At 43.6% G+C, this 5,961-nt stretch overlaps 1 pseudogene; it reads right to left on the bottom strand.

Annotated features, from left to right (window-relative positions):
- Positions 1–2,233: 2,233 nt before the first annotated feature.
- LOC126163716 (5S ribosomal RNA) lies at positions 2,234–2,351 on the bottom strand (annotated as a pseudogene).
- Between the last annotated feature and the right edge of the window lie 3,610 nt (positions 2,352–5,961).

Raw genomic sequence — 5,961 nt, 5'->3', positions numbered from 1 at the left:
TCATTAAGTGGTTCTCTGCAAATGGGCTCTCATTAAACTTTGACAAAACACAGTATATACCGTTCGACACAGTAAATGGAATGACCCCATTAATAAATATAGACTTCGATCAGAAATCGGTAGCTAAGGTAGAATATTCAAAATTTCTAGGTGTATGCATTGATGAGGGGTTGAACTGGAAAAAACACACTGAGGATCTGCTGAAACGTTTGAGTGCAGCTACGTATGCTATTATCGTCATCGCAAAGAGTAAATTAGCTTACCACGCCTATTTTCATTCTCTGCTTTCGTATGGCATCATATTCTAGGGCAACTCATCATTGAGTAATAGAGTGTTCATTGCACAAAAGCGTGTAATCAGAATAATTGCTGGAGCTCATCCAAGATCATCCTTCAGACACTTATTTAAAGAGCTAGAAATCTTCACTGTAGCCTCACAATATGTATATTCACGTATGAAATTTGAAATTTGTTATTAACAATCTGAACAAATTCAAAAGTAATGGCAGTGTACATGGCTACAACACTAGGAGAAAGGATGATCTTCAGTACTCAAAGCTAAATCTAACTTTGGCTCAGAAGGGGGTTAATTAAGCTGCCACAAAAGTCTTTGGTCACTTACCTAATAGCACCAAAAGTCTGACAGATAGCCATATAGCATTTAAAAGGGAATTAAAAGAATTTCTTAATGGCAACTCCTTCTACTCATTAGATGAATTTATGGATACAGTAAGTGGGCAATTTCCCAATCCGATAAAAAATATATAAAAAATAAATAAAAAATTAAAAATAGTGAGTGTCATGTAATATTTTGTCTAATGTAATATCTTGTATAGACACCTTTTATTAACCTGACACGTTACACATCATTACGAAGTGTCGTATTCATGATCTATGGAACAAGTACTAATCCGGTCTAATCTAAACCGTATGGTGGATTACACACAGGGTGATTAGACAAAGTCTGAAAAGCCTCTACGGGTATTGCAGGATAGACTGTGCTGAGAAGTAAGTGACAAGGGAAAAATTCGATAAGTTGCATCGTTTTCGATTTAATTAGCGTTGTTGAATGCTATTGTGCGCAAATTCACGCAGCCTACTAGAGACAGTGTTGCCAAACGTTTTCTTTGTTTGGTTTCTTCATATGGAACACGAGAGCGATACAAATACTGGACACTGAACGGTTTCTAGGATCGAACTCGCTACCGTCCAATGATTTCCTATATTTTTTTCAGCTAACTAAATGGATGACATGTTTCTCAATACAACCTCTGGCGGATTGCTTGGACTTGAGTGCGTAACGACGTGCTTGGCTAACTTCAGTGCTAATTAAATCACAAACAGCATAACGTATAGAATTTTTTTCTTAACTTATATTTTTTAGCACATCCTACCCTGCAACATCCTTACACGCTTTTAAGACTATTTCTGATAACCTTGTACAGTTCAAATGTGTATGAAATCCTATGGGACTTAACTGCTAAGGTCATCAGTCCCTAAGCTTACACACTACTGAACCTAAATTATCCTAAGGACAAACACACACAACCATGCCCGAGGGAGGGCTCGAACCTCCGCCGGGACCAGCCGCACAGTCCATGACTGCAGCGCGGGTGAGACCGCTCGGATAATCCCGCGCGGCCCTTGTTTAGTGTGACAGATTCATTCCTTCCTCTTTCCGGCCCATTCGCGGATGTTGTACGAGATGTATTCTAAGTGATGTCAGTATTAAAATTTACGTGTCATGAACCTGGGAAGGTGGTAACCAAACTCTAACGAATCGTACAAATTTAACTAGTTTGATGCAACTCTCCACGAAATTCTCTTCGGTGCAAGCCTCCTCTGTGTATAACTACTGCATCCCACATCCACTTGATCTGTCTGGTTACCCCCTACAGCGTTTATCCTCTACTTCGCCCTTCATTACCTACTAACCACACCTAGGCTGTACTTTAACAGCTTAACAGAACTTACGTCCAGTAGTGCTGTAGAATTCTTTTCTAAAACTAAACTAAACCCCTCCCGAATAGGCCATGAAGACCCAAATGTACCGACGGTACCGATCGGCCGCCGTGTCACCCTCAGCCCACAGGCGTCAAGGGATACGGATGTGGAGGGGCACGTGGTCAGCACACCGCTCTCCCGGCCGTATGTCAGTTTCCGAGACCGGAGCCGCTACTTCTCAAGCAAGTAGCTCCTCAGTTTGCCTCACAAGGGCTGAGTGCACCCCGCTTGCCAACAGCGCTCGGCAGACAGCATGGTCACCCATCCAAGTACTAGCCCAGCCCGCCGGCGCTTAACTTCGGTGGTCTGACGGGAACCGGTGTTACCACTGCGGCAAGGCCGTTGGTCAGAATTATTTTCAGTACTTCTTAATAAGTTACGCCATCCATCAACCTAATCTTCAGCATCCTTGTGTAGTATCACACTTCAAAACATCCATTCTTTTTTTGTCTGTACTATTTATCGTCCAAACTTCACTTCCATATGAGGCTACACTGCAAACAAATACTTTTAGAAAAGTCTCCCTAAATCATATATTTGTAGCAGATTTTAAAATATTTCATATTTAATAAAAAAATTATTGTTATTTTCAACTGAGATTTTCTATCCTTCGAGGGCACGTATTTTATATCCTTGTTACTTCTGCAATTTCCAGTTATCTTACTGCGCAGATAGAAAAGCTCACCTTGTACATTTCTTATCTCAAATCTCCTAATCTACCTACTTCATCAGAGCCTGATTTAATTCAACAACACTGCATTGATCTCGTTCTACTTTTATTGGTATTCTCACCATATAAAATCTTTTTAAGACATTACCCACTCGTTCAAATGATCTTTAAATTCTTTTCAGACCCTGGTACAATTACAGCGTCATTCGCAAATCTTTATAAAAATATGTATATTTTCTCCTTGGAATTTAACTCCATTTCCCAATATGTCCTTGCTTTGCCTTATAATTCCTCTGTGTAGGATGTGCTACAGCCCTGCGTCACTCACTTCCTTCACTATGTGTATCTTAACAAACACTGCGTTGTCGTAGGTTCCTCTCTTATTCGTCATTGAAGTTCAATTCAGTTTTTGTGAACTTTCAAGTAATTGTTTAGCTTTTGGCTAAATAATAGCTGACTTATGACTCTTAGGTATCTTTTGTACAGAACTGCTCCTGGAACCGCGCGACCGCTACGGTCGCAGGTTCGAATCCTGCCTCGGGCATGGGTGTGTGTGATGTCCTTAGGTTAGTTAGGTTTAAGTAGTTCTAAGTTCTAGGGGACTGATGACCTCAGAACGTAAGTCCCGTAGTGCTCAGAGCCATTTGAACCATTTTGTTTTTTTTTGTTCCTGGAGGAACTTGTGCATTTACTCTAATCGTCAACACAAAATTGTTAAGGCTTTCGTGGCCACTTATTGACAAACTGCCTGTTGGCTTCTGTCTCGGTATCTTCGGCCGAATTCGTCTGATGGTTTTTCTGACGTTTCGCCAGTACGAGTAGTTGCATTGTCAAAGTTCCACCATCCATTGCTGGTGGTTGACTGGAGCCGAGCTCGCGGCCCTAGAGTATACTGCATGTACGCGCGCGCCAACGTCCATGGGCTTCTCCGCGGTCATCTCAACATAAACAGCCGGTTCTATCCGTCACTCTGAATGTATGGCAGAAAGGCCGTACCCGACATTTCTTTTCCTGATTTGTCACTTCGCCGAGTGTTTGGAGTACTCATTGCTCCTCAGAACAATTTCCAAGTGTTACATTCCGCTTATGAGGTGCTGCGGCTCACATATACTTCTTTCTCGCGTTACGATCGCATTACTTATGCCTCTTTTCTGGCTCTGGTGGTGATTTGACAGTCTGTCGTGTGTGTTGGTTTTCGATACACGCTGTGTCCCAGGTTTTCACCATACCTTGTGACCAGCAGATGTTGAAATGGTAGTTTTTTGTCCTTTCCTACTTCTATAGTTAATATTATGTTGGCATGGACGCTGTTCAAGTGTCTTAAGTGTCTTAGGAAGTCCCCGAGCTGTTGTTCACCAAGGCTCCACACAACGAAGGTATTATTGACGTATCTGTACCATACCTTAGTTTTACAATGTGCCAAGTCCAGCGCCTGTGCTTCGAAATGTTCCATGAAGAAGTTGGCCACCACTGGACTAAGAGGACTATCCATGGCGACGCCTTCCAGCTGTTCGTAGAAGTTGCCATTCCTCGTGAAATATCTCGTGGTGAGACATGCATGGAAGAGATTTGTGATGTCTTGCGGGAACATGGAACCGATGTGCTCCAGACAGTCACTGAGTGGCACTTTCGTAAACAGAGAAACAACATCAAAGCTGACCAGGGTCGTTTGGTGCAAGTTTTAGCTTCTCAATGAAATGTTCTGAGTTGTTTATGTATGGACAGTCTTCCCCACGCGCGGCTGGAGCAGAAAGGCCAACTGTTTTGCCAGTTTATACGTCGGTGAGCCAGGAGCGCTAACGATCGGTTTCAGTGGAACGTTCTTCTTATGGATCTTGGGTAATCTATACACCAGTGGTGGCTAGGACTTCAGTGTTTCACAGGTTCCTCTGCGTGTCCGCCGGCAGAGAAGACGCCTTGATTAACCGATTCGTATTCCGTGTGATACGCTGCGTCGGATCTGCGCTTAGTTTTCGGTACGTCGTTGGATCTAATAGGTCCCGTATCTTCTGCTCATAATCTTCGGTCTTCATTACGACGGTCGCATTTCCTTTATCAGCAGGCAGTACCAATAAACTCTCGTCGGCGTTATGGTTCTTAATAGCTTGTACCTCTTCTTCCTTCAGGTTGCACGCTGGTGGTTTTGCTGATTGCCAACCTTCAATCATTGGTTGTATGCAAATCCATTACCGAGCGAGGTGGCGCAGTGGTTAGCACACTAGACTCGCCTTCGGGAGGATGACGGTTCAATCCCGCGTCCGGCCATCCTGATTTAGGTTTTCCGTGATTTCCCTAAATCACTCCAGGCAACTGCCGGGAGATGGTTCCTTTGAAAGGGTACGGCCGACTTCCTTCTCCATCCTTCCCTAATCCGATGAGACCGATGACCTCGCTGTTTGGTCTCTTCCACCAAACAATAAAAAAAAAATGGTTCAGATGGCTCTGAGGACTATGGGACTAAACATCTGAGGTCATCAGTCCCCTAGAACTTAGAACTACTTAAACCTAACTAACCTAAGGACATCACACACCTCCATGCCCGAGGCAGGATTCGAACCTGCGACTGTAACGGTCGCGTGGTTCCAGACTGAAGCGCCTAGAACCCCTCGGCCACACAGGCCGGCCAAACAACCCAACCCCAACAAATCCATTGCAGTGATTTACACTAAAGCGGTGTTGATTGGAAGCAGAACAGACACATCTCCGTATTGGGAAATGACCTTAATTTTTTTTACGTGCCCCAGACTTGCTACTTTCCTTGTTTGTACATTGTACAAGAGTTTCATGGTAGGTGGACTCTCCTCAAAAAAACTCCCTGCGTATTGTTACGATCAACGTAAAATTAAGGCTTAATGATTACTCCTTTCTGTGTCTACATCTACATACAAATTCCGCAAAGTATCACACGGTACATGGTGAATGGTACCTTGTACCATATGGAACGAAGAGAAAACGACTGTCCTTATGCATCCGTACGAACCCATATTTCTCTCATCTTACCTTTGCGATCCTTACGCGAGAAGTACGTTGGCTGCAGTAAAATCGTTCAGCAGGCAGCGTCAAATGTCGGTTCTCTAAAGTTTCTCTATAGCGTTCTCCGAAAAATGGTCGTCTTGCCTCCGTGGAAAAATGGTTCAAATGGCTCTGAGCACTATGCGACTCAACTTCTGAGGTCATTAGTCGCCTAGGACTTAGAACTGCTTAAACCTAACTAACCTAAGGACATCACACACATCCATGCCCAAGGCAGGATTCGAACCTGCGACCGTAGCGGTCGCTCGGTTCCA

The sequence above is a fragment of the Schistocerca cancellata genome, chromosome 2 (genome assembly GCF_023864275.1).
Source record: "Schistocerca cancellata isolate TAMUIC-IGC-003103 chromosome 2, iqSchCanc2.1, whole genome shotgun sequence".
Lineage (NCBI taxonomy): Eukaryota > Metazoa > Arthropoda > Insecta > Orthoptera > Acrididae > Schistocerca > Schistocerca cancellata.
Note: the sequence above shows the minus strand (reverse complement) of the source record. Positions and strands in the feature narration are given on the sequence as shown.